Below are 14,047 nucleotides of genomic sequence, written 5' to 3' on the forward strand. Positions count from 1 at the left end.
CTGTTACATTAGATAAAAAAACTATTTTGTTTCAATGAGCTACACCTGCTACTTCATACTTATTTAGAGCCTTTTTCCCGGTATAAGATGAGCTGCAGATATACAGTGGCTCCTGAGACTCCTAAAGAAACATTACAAAACATAGAAATAACAGTTCCTAGGGGGCACACAGAAACATACTGCATTCAGCTTTCACTTTGATTTTCTTTTACGAGGTCTTCACTGTTAATAAGATTTCTCTTTAATGAACTGTCAGGGCTAGACTCTGCTTGTCTATGCAGATGACTAAACGCGGACCAGATTTTAGTAATGTTGATGAAGATGGAAATACATTTCTTCCTTCTGATCTACTGGTCTCGGTTGTCAAAATGACAGCAAATATTTCTGAAAGTATTTTACTGGGTTTCACCTGCATGACAAGTGATACCTCAGCCCAGACCATTTATATTTGCAAGAAGGGAGTGGTTCACATCAGACAGAAATGTGGATATGAGTAAGGCAGATACAGAGCTTTGCCAAGAGCAGTGGTGAGGGCCACATGCCAGCCTTATGTGCTGTTTCACCATCTTAGGTGCTGCCAGCTGTCTCCCTGCTCATGGCATCATGGGAGCAGCAAAAGTTTGTTGGCTGTCACTCAATGAGTCTGTGCTTTTATCACTAGCCAGGCCATAAGGTTGGAAATAACTTTAAAAATACCTTGTACAGTGCTGTCAATGCTCACCCCTTTTAGCGGTGCCACATCACAGGCAATGCAAACCTAATGGGCTCACAGCATTCTCCTTCTGCCTCTCGCCTTGCTAGCTGTGTGGCTCCTGCAGGAAGTAACAAGAAAGGCATGGAAAATGTCATTTGCACAGTCACATTTTGCATGTGGAGTGCAGGCTCCATCTCTGTTTGGATGAGCCTGCTCTGCTGCACACTGTTTCCTCTGAGGAGGAGGCAGGCTGACCAGTGAGCCAGCTCTTGGAGTCACGTGCACTGGGTCAACAGCTCTCCAGGGCTTCTATAAACATGGGCACTTGGGCATATTGCCATTCCTGTTTGCCCTCTCTTGCAAAGCTTCCTGACTTTGTAGGACACAGAGAGTCAGATTGCTCCGCAGGCTTGTGCAATTCAGGGAAAGCACCTGAATTAGACCCACAGGCTGTCGTAACTGCTTTGAAATCAGCTGACGTCTTCCTCCAGACTCTGCACACACAATTTTTTCTCTAATAGGCAGTGATGTTAAGTAAGGAAAACAAGTGGTTACAGACCAGACCAGGAGATGAACTCCAGATGAGCCTGGAATTGTTTCTACTTAAATTCCCAGCCCTAGTGCTTGCACTGATTTCTTTGGGAGCATTCAGAGCATTTGGATCTGACCAGCAGAAGGGAAAAATTGCTAGTGTCATCTTAATTTACTTTTGGCCTTGACCCTTTAAGCCTAAAAACCAAACAAACAAACAGGCAAAAAACAATCCCCCAAACCCCCACACCAGGAAAAAGGGTAGAAATATTCAGAGTCCAAACATAAATGTAAACTTTTTTTTGCATGCTGGTGAAATAAAGCAGGGGACATAAAGCCAGAAGACACTCAGAGCATGTCATCAAAGAGAGTGGCTTGAGGAAACTCACCTGCCACGTTTGATGTTTCATGTCAAACATAGAGAGGCCCCGTTTGAAGTGTCAGGAAACAGGGAAAAGTGTGATGTGATGTGATGTGATGTGATGTGATTGACAGGGCCTGCAACCTGATGCCTGCAGACCTGCAGGTACAGGGACCAGCAGCGCCTGCTCTACCCTACCCTACTCCAGCTTCCCATCTAGCCAGAAATTGCAACCGAAGTCTTCCCATAAAAGGCTGCTCTGGAATTCACGGCTGGAAGAGGGAATCCTAGAGAGGTGTTGTTTCTGATTCAAAGCACCAGGGGGTGCTGAAAAAAATTCTGTGTAGGGCTGAGGGAAAGGAAGAGTGTAGGGGAAATCTAGGACCTGACAATCCACTGCCTCTGATGTGTGTGCATTTAGGGAAAGCAAAATACCAAACTATTCAGTTTCCATGTTATCTGCAAGGATTTCTGCCAACCAGGTGTCAGAAAAGGCCCTCTAATGTAGATGTAACACAGCTACTAGCTGACATCTGCTGCAGTAAATGAGGGTTGTATCCAAACTCTGGGCATGCACTAATTTGAAATCAAATCTTTGGAACCTTGGAGCCTACACATTGTGATTGGTTTAATTCTAGGTCATGAAGTTTAGGGTACAGGATTTCTTTTCCTAATGCCATGGCTAGAATCACTGCTGATGACTGTGCAGAGGAGTATGAATGAAACCTGAGTTTCAATGAAGGCTCTGAGTCTTCATTTTTATTATGTTTGCAAGGTACTTGAATGACATTTTATAATGTGGCATTACAATGCTTTACACTAAGAACTTCAGATAATTTAGGGTCATGAAAGTATTTCTTAACAAATCCTTGCAAATGGAAGGAGTGGTATTTTTAGCTTTTGGAAAAGCATGTAAGGCCTACTTATTTCTTTTTTTTTCATTTTTAATGTTCATGACTACTTACTTAACCCATGTAAAAGGTGTCTTTCAACCTTTCCTTTCCTTTCCTTTCCTTTCCTTTCCTTTCCTTTCCTTTCCTTTCCTTTCCTTTCCTTTCCTTCCCTTCCCTTCCCTTCCCTTCCCTTCCCTTCCCTTCCCTTCCCTTCCCTTCCCTTCCCTTCCCTTCCCTTCCCTTCCCTTCCCTTCCCTTCCCTTCCCTTCCCTTCCCTTCCCTTCCCTTCCCTTCCCTTCCCTTCCCTTCCCTTCCCTTCCCTTCCCTTCCCTTCCCTTCCCTTCCCTTCCCTTCCCTTCCCTTCCCTTCCCTTCCTTTCCCTTTCTCTTTTCATTTTGAGTGGGGATTTGCATGTTCCTGAAATTATGTACTATTTCTAAAACATTCTAAATAAAGATTTCTAAAACAACTCCTGAGAATAAAAGCTAATCTATAGGGTTATGAGGGGCAAATTTGGAAGGAGGAGATTAAGATGTATTCACTTACACTTATGGTGTCTAAAGTCAGATTAAGAACCAGATTTTTGAAAGTGTTCAAAGATCCAACCAATCTAAAAGTTTGGGAAAAGCAGCTTTAACAAAATTCTTGATCATCTCTGCAGTGACTAATCTTTATGCTTGGAAGTTCTTGGAACTATTGCTTCCAATAAATATTAATTCCAAAAAGATTTCTACATCTGATTTATTTTATCAAGATGAAAAACAGCTGATGGATTAGCACTTAAAAATTTCAGAGTGAGCTGCTAAGGGACTATTTGCACAGTAATTGAAAATAATTATGAGTGTGTGCTTGCATTGCTTATTATTGCTTTTATGGCAAGGAGTAGTATTAACATGTTTCTTATTATTAAACTAGAGAGCTGGCCCCACAATTAATGCACTTCCACTGCCTGAGACCTCTGTGGCCACCTGCTGTAAGCCAGTGTACGAGTTCAGGAATTATTACAGGACTCGGGGTACTAGCCTTGGGCTAAGAAGCCTGTCAGAGCATGATTAAATGCTCCTTTAATTTTCTGTCTTTTAACAAAAGGCGTGTTTCAATGCAATCCATCTGTAAGAGCAGGGCTTGTGCCTTTGACACGTGTGAAATCTGCAGCTGTCAGAATCTTTCTTTCTTGTAGATTTCCAAGCTGGAGAAAAATAGTAAATCTGGATTTTCTGTCAAAAGATTGGGTATTTTGCTGTGAAGTGTAGGCTTGAGTAGTATTTTATTAGCTTATTTAAAATAAAAGCCTGTGAATGCATTCTGTTTTGCCTACACAAGATGTCTGTGTCCTGTGGCACTGATTTAATGATGATTCCCAGATAGCAAGTGATCACAGAGACCCACAGGAACACCTTAGATATGTGCCTCTAAATCAACACTCCCAGTAACTGTTATTGGCTTATCATGCTGGAAGCTTGGGAATGTCTGCCCTGGTTCCTCTGGGCACCCCACATCTGGAGCCACAGTGAGACAGGGAAAGCACTGAGTTCACACATCACTCCTGGGATGCCCAGTTGCAAGATGCGTTTTTGGCATGGAAATGTAATCATGTGTCTCTGCCTTCCCCACATGTGATGATCACAGGCATGTGATGAACAGCAGCTCCATGTAGTAAACTGCACTGACTGCAACTTAATGCTTATTTGAACTGGGACTATGCTACAGTAAAAGTAAATCTTCCTCTCTGCAGGGAGACAGATGATTTTAGAATTATACTATTAGTTTTACTTTAATATGTAAGGTTAATTTAAAGAAAGAAAACAATTTTAAGCACTTGAAATATAAATACTCCATTTTCAGGCATAAAACCACCTGCACCATCACTGGCAGACCATAGACTTTACTTTGTGGTTAGGTGATAGTTGTCCAAAAGGTCTTCCCTTCACTAAGCATTGTGATCTGCAGCCAAACACCTTCATTTCTTATGTTAGAATGTTTGAAGGAGCTTGGTGATTTCACCTGGAGTTCAAATGACAATTCTCTGTGCCACATATTCACAGGTATGTTGCTGGTACTCCATGAGTAGGAGGCTTGAAGGAATAGGGTGGCAGTGGGACAGGGTGGCAGCATGCCCTTCAGCGAGGAGTGTGCTGGCAGATTGTCCAGGCCAGCTGGAGAGCACTCTCTGTACTCATCCTGGCATTCGGTTTCAGGAGCGTAGAGATAAACAAGATCAAATAAAAATCAGTTTTAATTTATTTCTGCAACCTGCAGTGATGTTTCATTCTCTAAACCTGCTTTTATTTCTGTTTTTGTTTCTTTTTCTGAGTCAAGAAGCATTTGCCATGGCCATGTGCAGTTGAGAGGAAAGGAGGTAGATTGCCTCCCTCTTGGCACTGTATGTGCCAAGGTGTGTGCATGACAAACCATTGTGTCTATTTCTTGACACTTTGACATGGCAGTTTGGAAAAACAATATTGTTTTGCTTCTCTGTGCAGTCAGAAAAAAAAAAAATCAGATAGAATCACAGAACAGTTTGAGTTGAAAGAGACTTTAATGATCTTCTAGTTCCACCCCACTGACATAGGAAGGGACACTTTCCACTAGACGAGGAGGTTGCTCAGAGCCCCATGTAACCTGGTCTTAAACACCTCCTGGGATGGGACATCCATAACTTCTGTGTGTGTGCCAGTGCCTCACCAACACCACATTAGAAAATTTGTTCTGAAAGTTTTATCTAATCTAATCTAATCTAATCTAATCTAATCTAATCTAATCTAATCTAATCTAATCTAACCTAACCTAAAGTGAAATCACCCTCTTTCACCATAATAGGTTTTGTTGAATGCAATCTCTGAAGCCAATTATCTGTAATAAACAAATATCAGAATTACAGATAAGCTTCAAATGTAAAATCAAACTGACACTGTCAAGAAGTACAGCTCTCTAAACTGACTGCATTCTAATTAATCTCGATTGTTGTATTAAGACAATGCATTCATTTTTACATGTAAAATCTTGAAGAATGTGTAGTCAGTGTAAGTAGGCAGAGTATGTTTATTACTACCATTGCCAAACATAGAGGTGATGCTGCTCTTGATTTTATGGGATGTTTTTCAGGATTATTGAAAAGAGGTCCATTTATCCAGCAACAAAATGCAGTACTTCCTAGGGCAAAAGGTTACCACTATGACTGCTAAAGGGAACATGGTTTGGGTGCTTTAGGAAATCAGCCCTTGTGGGCCTTTGCACCTGTACCACACTTTCTTTGCCTCATTGCTCCCAGGTGCAATATCAGCATCTGAATAGACAAAAATCTTTCTAGAGTCAGGGTCAAGACCACAAAATTAAGAACTTCTCTGCACGCAGTTGACTGTGCAGGAAAAACACAAGTCAGATGACAGGATAGTTTCCAAACTGGCACCTGGCCAGGTTGCTGGAGTTAATAAACTTTGGCTAGAGAAGAAAAAAGCACTACAGGAACCTTTAAAGGAAGCATTCATTCATTAATTGCCCAAATTCCCCTGTTGCTGCGTGATGGCAGATGGCAGTGCAGAGGACAAGCCTGCCACGTGTTACCCGTACGGTGCGGCCAGCCTGGCCGGTGCCTCCTTGAGAGGAGCCACCCCTTCACTCCATTTCTGAGGCAGCTGTCAAAGCTTCAGTTCATCAGCAGAGTTTCTGAGGTATGGACAGGTATTTTCCACTCAGTTTCCAGGGTTGCCAGACCACCTGCTTCCCAGCAATAGAAAGGTTCTTTACCTAGCACTTTTAGAGATGCAATTTTCTACCTTTGTGAGGGGACACTGGCAAAACATTGCTTTGATATTCAGATAAAAGCTACTTAGACAAACTAACATCTTTCAGGGCCTTGGTATTTTGCTCAGCCTGCTTATTTTTCTATAGCTCATAGACAAATGGATACAAATCAAGCCTTTTAAAAATATTATTCAGGAAATGGGTGCATGTAAATTAAATATAACTAACACAAGGACATGAAAGTAGTTATCTAACAAAACCTAATTTGTGGTGTGAGCAAGTAATGAATAGGTCCTTTTGCAAATCTGAAGGAGATTACAAGAAATCAATTTATATACTTTTTACATTTATAATAAGCTCAGAAAGTTCAGTGTTCCTGATAACTACACTGATTTTTCTTGTGAGGAACACTGTGGTATTTTATTTAGGTGGTAATTTTAGCACATGTGCAGAAAAATACTATTGAAAAATAGAAACCGCAGGCTATATATTTTTTTGTTAGTATGAAAATACACAAACAGGAAAAAAAAAAGTTAAATATTTCCCTTGCTAGCAAAAAACCCACTCCTTTCTATACTGAAGAAAAATGACATGTATATATTCCTTGAAGTCTTACCACAGCAGATGAATTTGCAATTTCTAGTCTTGAAGCTTTTAATTCCCCACTTGCAGAGAGGCGGAAGATATCAATTTGCTTCTATTCAGAAGTACACCAGAGCTGTTCTCAGGCTGTGTTTGATGTCTGTTTATCTACCAGTCTCCTAAAGAAAGCACAATCCACTTCAGCTGGACTGAGGTTTGCAAATGAGCACTCACTTGGAGCATCAGGCCTGTTTTCAATTGACTTGTGCTTTAGAGACACAGTCAGTCAGAAGGCACGGCTTTAAGGTCCCTAACCACATCAGAAGGAGACAAAATATATGTACAAAGCTTTTAGCACTTTCGTGAGATGCACAGACTTTTGATAGTGTGAGACAGCTTGTCCTTTACACTCTGTCTCACCAGCCCAATTTGGCTTAGTAGGTATGTATGATGAACAAAAATGCCACAAGGCTAGTTTGGCTATCTTGGGCTAATATGGTTTTGGAGTTAATGGGAAGATTTTTGCATGGTGAGGTGCTGTCATGTCTTTTGTGTGGTATAAGGTAAGGAAGGGCTGATGTAGGAGCGAAAAGAACCAATTGACCAAAGTATATCAGGGTAGACGTTAACAATATTTTATGTCTGAGGACTACTTCATGTGAAAGATGGGAAAAGTACCCAAAGAGACAGGTTGTTTTCACATGGAATTTCAGTTGAGAGGGAGGAACTATCAAAGAACAGCAACATGCTAATATTTAGGGTGAAAATAGACTGACTTATGGGGGACATAGGAAAATAATGCAAAGCCAGAAGGCTTTTGGAAAGCCAGACAGTAGTGTGCTTGGAAAATACACAAGAATGATCACACAGAAAATTTGTTTAACTTCTTTAAAGGTGAAAATAATAATTCTAGTGAGAGTTAATAATCCCATAAGACAAATATAATGCTGATTCAACCTGTGGCAATTTGGGAGGCTGGAAGTTGTAGCAAGTAAATCAATCTAAATATTTACTATGAAATTGGAGATAGAAGAGATGCAAACATTCAGGCTACTAAGAGTCGGTATGTGGGAAGAGCATGAAGAGTTAGGGATGAATTGAAGATGGTCAAGATGGACAGAAATGAGAGTACTAAGCAGTGTTCTATAGGGACAGTGTTAGTAACAGGCACACAGAGAGAAGTTGTAATCCATCACTGGGTGGAAGGAAAAGCTAGATGGTGCTGACAAGGCTAAAATGTCTGATGCTTGTTATGGTTTACTCTTTACCAGAAAGGCCAGCTGACTCAGCAGTAGAGAAGTAAGAATTGAGAACATACTAAAACAGAAAATATTTAGCTAAGGCAGAGATTTCCAGTTTGTCTGGACCTGACTTGAACCTGGAGGACTGGCTGTACCCAACCCTGAGCCGCGCCTTCAGGAACGTCTGTCCTTGTTGCAGAAGGCAGGGGACTGTAACAGGTAACAAAAGTCCATAGCTTTAAAAAAAACACAAATGAAGAGGGGACTGACGTTATCAGCTCTGACTACAATTTCAATTCCTAGAAAAGTGCTGGAACAAATACTCGGACTGAAATACCAAGAACATAAATACGGGGATGAACAACAGACAAAATGAATGTTCTCAAGACAAATGATTTCAAATCGGTCTAATTTTCTGCCCTGGCAAAATGTCAGGCTCTGTGCACAGCAGTCAGTTTTTTGATCTTTCAGTAGGACTGCTGGACAAGCAGGTGGCATCCTGATAGGCAGCTTGAAGGGACAGAACCTGGAAAAGTTGCTCCAAAGGGAGTGCTCAGCTAGGAAGCCTAGTTCTAAGTGTACTGATTAGTTACATTGTGTTAAGCCAGAAGGGTGTGATTTTGTTGCAGCCCACACGGCTTTGCAATCTCTCAGTGTTTTTCCCAATCACTTGTAAAGTCGACTAGAGAGGATGTTGGACAGGTTCCAGTAATACTCCAGTGAGAAGAGCCAGAATTCCACCTAGGGATGTGGTTAGAGCTTGCTATGATTGTGGTAAACTGGATATGGTTCTGAAAAATAAGATGCATTAAGGGCACTGCAGCAGTAAACCTGTGGAAGGAGTTGTATGGAATAAACCTAGTATTTATGTCACATGAGCAAAACCAGTTACAAAAAATTATTTGGAAAAGTCCTATCTTTTACTGCAGATCACACACTGAAGATGAGTCAACAATGTCACCCTGTTGTATAAAAGGTAAACATCCCATGGAGATATCTGACCACATCTGTTTGTTTTAGGATGCATTGTGTTCAACCCACAGCTGTCCTGATTTGGACACTGGACTTCCAGAAATAGATAACTATCTAAATAAAATACAAAATAAAGAAATTAGAAATAACACGTGTGAAGACAAATTTGTGGAACTGGAAACTGTAAAGGGAAAAAAGACTGAAGAGAGACTAGATAATGATCCTCAAACACAGAGTGTATGTATCTTCATAAAAGAGTGTATTTTTTCTTTAGGTCTTTTTTGCTAGAAAACAAGCTAAAATTGTAGTAGACAATTGACAGGAACAACTGCTAGTCAAGTCTTACTACCAGTATGAGAAAGGAATTGCATGGGGTATTTAAGAATGTCACAAATCTTTTTATGCCTGAAAGAAGAGGAGATGGTCTGCAAGATCCCTTGGCATTGAATTAATACCTTTGAAACAAATGAAACAAATTTGCATACTCGAGCTGTGGATTGACAGATAAATACACACAGTTTCTTCACTACTGATAGCCCTCTGCACTAGAAACTTCTTTTTGATGTCACTTGCAGTCTTTTTCTCTATGTTAAGAATTTTCCAACCATATGACTCCTAAGAAAAGCAAAACAGATAGAGATTTTTCAAAGGTTTTTCACTTACCTGTTTAATCATCCTTCTTTCTGTGTTTGGGGACTGTATGGACACCACACGAGTACAAAAATTTGTACTCTGCAATCCCATAGCTGGTTTGCTGTTGATTGCAGGGTATAGTAAAATGTTTACTGGTTTATGTATTCTTACAGAAAGACATAAATGAGATAATATGTATAACCTGGCTGTGTGCTCAGAGCTATGAATAGCATATTTGCTGACTAATACTTTTTTTTTTTTTTCCAAGTTTTCAGTTACTCTTGTCTTGATGAACTAGAATGAACCAGATTAACCCAGGAATTTTGCTATACCTCTAGATACAGATTTTAATACTTACATTGCCACATTACCACTAAATTTTAACAAAAAGCACATATAGAAAAAGTATGAAATGTGGGCTTAACATGTGAGAATTTCATGTGCTGTATCCCAATTCATCACAACACTATAGGATTTGCAGGTCTAGTGATTAAAAGTGTTTGATAAAAGCAGAGGTCAATATTTCGTAGGCTTTCAGAACATCACTTCTGAAACTAGAATGGTTGGTTATCTGATTTTTACCGATTGGCTGTGCTACTCATGAATGTTTGCACTAGGCTAAGACAGATGTACAGGTTATTTTTATTTTCTTTATTAGAGGACAAAATGTTGAGACAGACTTAGCCTGTTTTTCCAAGACATTCTCCACCCGAAACAGCTCCCCTTCTGGCTGTTGCTGAGGAACTGGGAGATCAGAGTGAGCAGGGTCATGTTTATTTATGCTGAATTTAAACTTCAGATATCTTCTGTGTGCAAAACCATCAAGTTCCTGTCCATTCCGAGTCTGATGGGTTTTTCCCTGCATGTCTCTTTTTTCTTAGGAGAAGTATAGAAAAGGTTTTATTAACCAGCAAGGAACTTCAAGTGTTTTCTTCACCCTCAACAGTGCGTCTCCTTCCTTGTGAGCAGCTATGAGGATTCCTTCTGAATTGCATAATGTGTTACCTAGTCCTTGGTTCAGCTGACAGCTAGGGTAAGGTCACTGGAAGGCTCCCAGAAGGCTTGCTTAGAGGGTCTTTGCTGTGCTAATACTGTTCCAAGCAGCTGCAGATTTAATTAGAAAATTTGCAAGGGAGCTGTTCTTTCTAGTGGAAATAATTAATTAGCCCCATGAAGACAATTGTCAAGTAAAGCTGTCCTGAAGATGCATTTCCTGTCAACTCCATAAGCATGTTTAAAGTCTTGGAGATGGCAACAGTTTTATTTCCAAGCTATTGCATCCCTTGCAGTCAAAGGGATGGTGTGGTAGGTGTGGTCTAGTGCATATGAAAAGTTTCTGTCTTTAACTCAGGTGAAGTAATGAGATACGTATATTAAATAAGCAAGATAATTTATCTTAGAGGAAATTGCAGCATGAGATGCAGCAAACAGGAAGAGTTTGGACTAAGCTGTCATATATCTGAACAACCTCTCTCATTAAAGCCTATGAATTTTCTTGGTGCAATGAATTGCTTTGAAATACATGGCCTTGATGTTATGAGTAAAATGAGGTCAATATCTCATCTAGGACACCTAGATCTTGTGTTTTGAGATGGATTTAAAACATGTAGCAAGTTTGCCCTTCCTGATTTGACTTGTGCTCAAGCTCAGTCCAAAGTCCAGTAACGTAAAGAGGTTCATTTACGTTATTGTTCTGTGGCTGACAACCAAAAACTAAAAAAAGACTATGCAGACAAGAATATGCACATTCCTAAAAAGAGTTTATCTATGCTGCAAGTTTTTATTAAATACTTTGCATTTGTGATCTAGAGAGAGAGCCTTGATCTGCTTCCCAGGCAGATCATTAGAGTTTAGTTCTGCTGCAGCATAGGGACTTAATCCTAAACCACTCATCTCCATAACCTCCCCTCAGATAAATTTAAATTGAAAACCAAAGAACGCAGGCCAAAAAATATGTGAGTAGGAGTGGAGGTTAATAGCTGGTTGTACTTATGATTGCAAAGCAATCATATAGATTGGCTTTCACAAGAAAGCTGTCCTAGTAAATTTTAAGTTAAGTCTCAGAAGTTCCTTAAGGGTGACTAAACATGGAAATCTGATTTTTTCATTGTAGCTCTATTTACTGTTATCTTTGGTCACTTTGCCAGCTGTTACATGGTGTGGGTGATGTAATTGGAATTGCATCAGGATCACATGAGGCAGGAGATACAACAGCAGCACACACTGTAGGAAAAGAGTGTTGGACTGAGTCATGCTGTGCAATATCTTCTGCATGGGGATGGCAGGGCTGAGCACCAGCCCCAGGCCTGGCCTTTCTGCAGCTCCAAGTCATCCTCCCTAAAGACAACCAAGTTCACACATACTCTTCCCAGCAGCCTGTCAGCACTGTGAAATCCAGTGTCTCATGAATCATCAGCACTCAATCCACCCAAAACCTAACTTCCCCTGAGAGTTTTGTGACTCTGAAAGACAAAATAGCATGGTTAGCACTCCATGCTTCCATGGTTAATGTTCTACTTTTCTATCAACATTCATTTGCATCATAGTTCTTGCAGGAGTCTGGGGAAGTCCAGGTCGTTAATTCAGAACTTGGAGAACTTAAATCTATGGAATGAATGGGCTGGATGCAGGCTGAAAGGAGTTTTAGGAAACATGTTTCCTGAAAGATATGTTTAAAGGCGGCAGGGGGGAGGTGGGGGGAAGGAAGTGTGAATTCTTGAGATGGAAAGGAGATAAAAATTCCACAATACGTTTGGAAGTTATCCAGTGGAATATGACAAAAAAGTTCAAGAAATCATCAAAAGTCCATTATATTTGTTATTAACTGTAGGAAAAATATTTTGCTATTTTATAGCTCTGAGGGGAAGCATCAACACTTTACAACAACACCAGACAGACACTCACTAAAGGCTGTGAGAGGAGTGGCCATGGCCTCATTACCACTGGCAGGTGGGTGAGGAGGTGGTGGCCACGGCAAGCCTGTGCAGCTCCTTCACTGAGGCTGTGTTAATCCCAAAGAAGAAAGCTCAGCAAAGAACTTCCAACCTAAATTTTAGCCATAGCAACTTCAGGCAAATCTTAAGGCTGGGGTGGAGGACACAAGTTTCAACAGAATAGGCACCATCCATCTGAGCAAGGTTAAGCCACGGTGCCTTGGCATGCCCTAAAAAGATAGAAAAAATGACAGCTGTCACACTTGTAAACAGGAAAGGTTAAGTATTTCTGAAACCATTAACATCTTGCCAAGATGAATGAGAAAGAGCCAAGTTTGGTAAACATGAAAAAAAAATCCTCTTTTTTTAAAATTTTAAAATTATTTTTTTAACAAGAGTGGGCTCTTTTAGGAAAACCAAATTACTCTTAAGGACAGATTTGTTAAGATCTGTGTGTTTAAGATGGGTTTTTGGGGATGTTGTTTTGATGGGCTTTTGTTTGTTTTTGGTTGTTATTTTGTGGGGGGGATTTTTGGTTAAAAGCTTTTTAAAGCATATGGCTTTTACGCTTTATAGATGATGTGTTTTGAAAGTTTTCTTAAGGCATAATTAAACATTCAAATGTCAAAACCAAAACATATTTTGTGAATTAAAAAAAAAAAAAAAGAGATATTTTACTTTTTATTTTTAGTTGCTCTAGTTTGGTATTTTCCACACAATCTGTTCATGAATTTTTCAAGATTTTAATTTTCTGCTTCCATTTCTGGCCAGGGCACTTCTTAATGTATCAGAATCTCAAAATAGCTGTTGGCATGCACTTGTGTTATTAGAAAATTTTGTGGCCTTTAATAACAGCATGAAATACTGGTAACGTGTGATATATTGTAACAGGGAACATAAGAATTACACTATACAAAATTTTAGATTTCTGCAACAGGAAAGGAGACAAAGTGAGAATCTGTAGATTCAAAGATGAGGGGAAAAATATATTTTATCTGTTTGGTTTTGGATAGACTGGAGAATAAGTTTGAGTGAGAATGGGAAAACGCACACACAGACATGTCGTTGAAAAATAAATCCTGTAAGGTGCTTGATGCTGAAAAGTTTTGCTATAAGGAATGTGCCCACAGGTTGTGAGAATTCTTGCACACCCTTGTGAAGCTGCTGCTGCCAGGTGCCACCAAAAGGAGAAGCTGGAATAGACTCTTTTTTCTCTATCAGGCTGAGTGTGGCCTGTAACAAATAAAGATACATATCATAAAGGTCAGTTTCACTGTGGACACTGCTTTTGAAATGGAGTAATTACTTTAGCAGCCCAAGGAACAAGCATTTTGATGGTAATTCAGCCCTTCAGTCTGGGCCTCCTGCAACAGCAGCAGTCCTCCATGTCTTTGTGTGGTCTCTGGCTCTCTCCTGGCAGACCACATTGACTTTTTGTGATCAATCCATTAATCACTGCATAT

The 14,047-nt window shown here is 40.1% G+C and overlaps 2 long non-coding RNA genes across 2 annotated transcripts in view; one reads left to right on the plus strand and one right to left on the minus strand.

Moving 5' to 3' along the window:
* LOC135290635 (uncharacterized) overlaps positions 1-14,047 on the plus strand; it is a 38,818-nt gene that overhangs the window by 11,385 nt on the left and 13,386 nt on the right. The window lies entirely within an intron of this gene.
* LOC135290631 (uncharacterized) overlaps positions 12,467-14,047 on the minus strand; it is a 51,984-nt gene continuing 50,403 nt past the window's right edge. The window contains exon 4 of the long non-coding RNA XR_010353395.1: positions 12,467-12,814. This is a non-coding gene — a long non-coding RNA (uncharacterized LOC135290631). The remainder of the gene's footprint in view (positions 12,815-14,047) is intronic.

The sequence above is a fragment of the Passer domesticus genome, chromosome Z, assembly GCF_036417665.1.
Source record: "Passer domesticus isolate bPasDom1 chromosome Z, bPasDom1.hap1, whole genome shotgun sequence".
Taxonomy (NCBI): Eukaryota; Metazoa; Chordata; class Aves; order Passeriformes; family Passeridae; genus Passer; species Passer domesticus.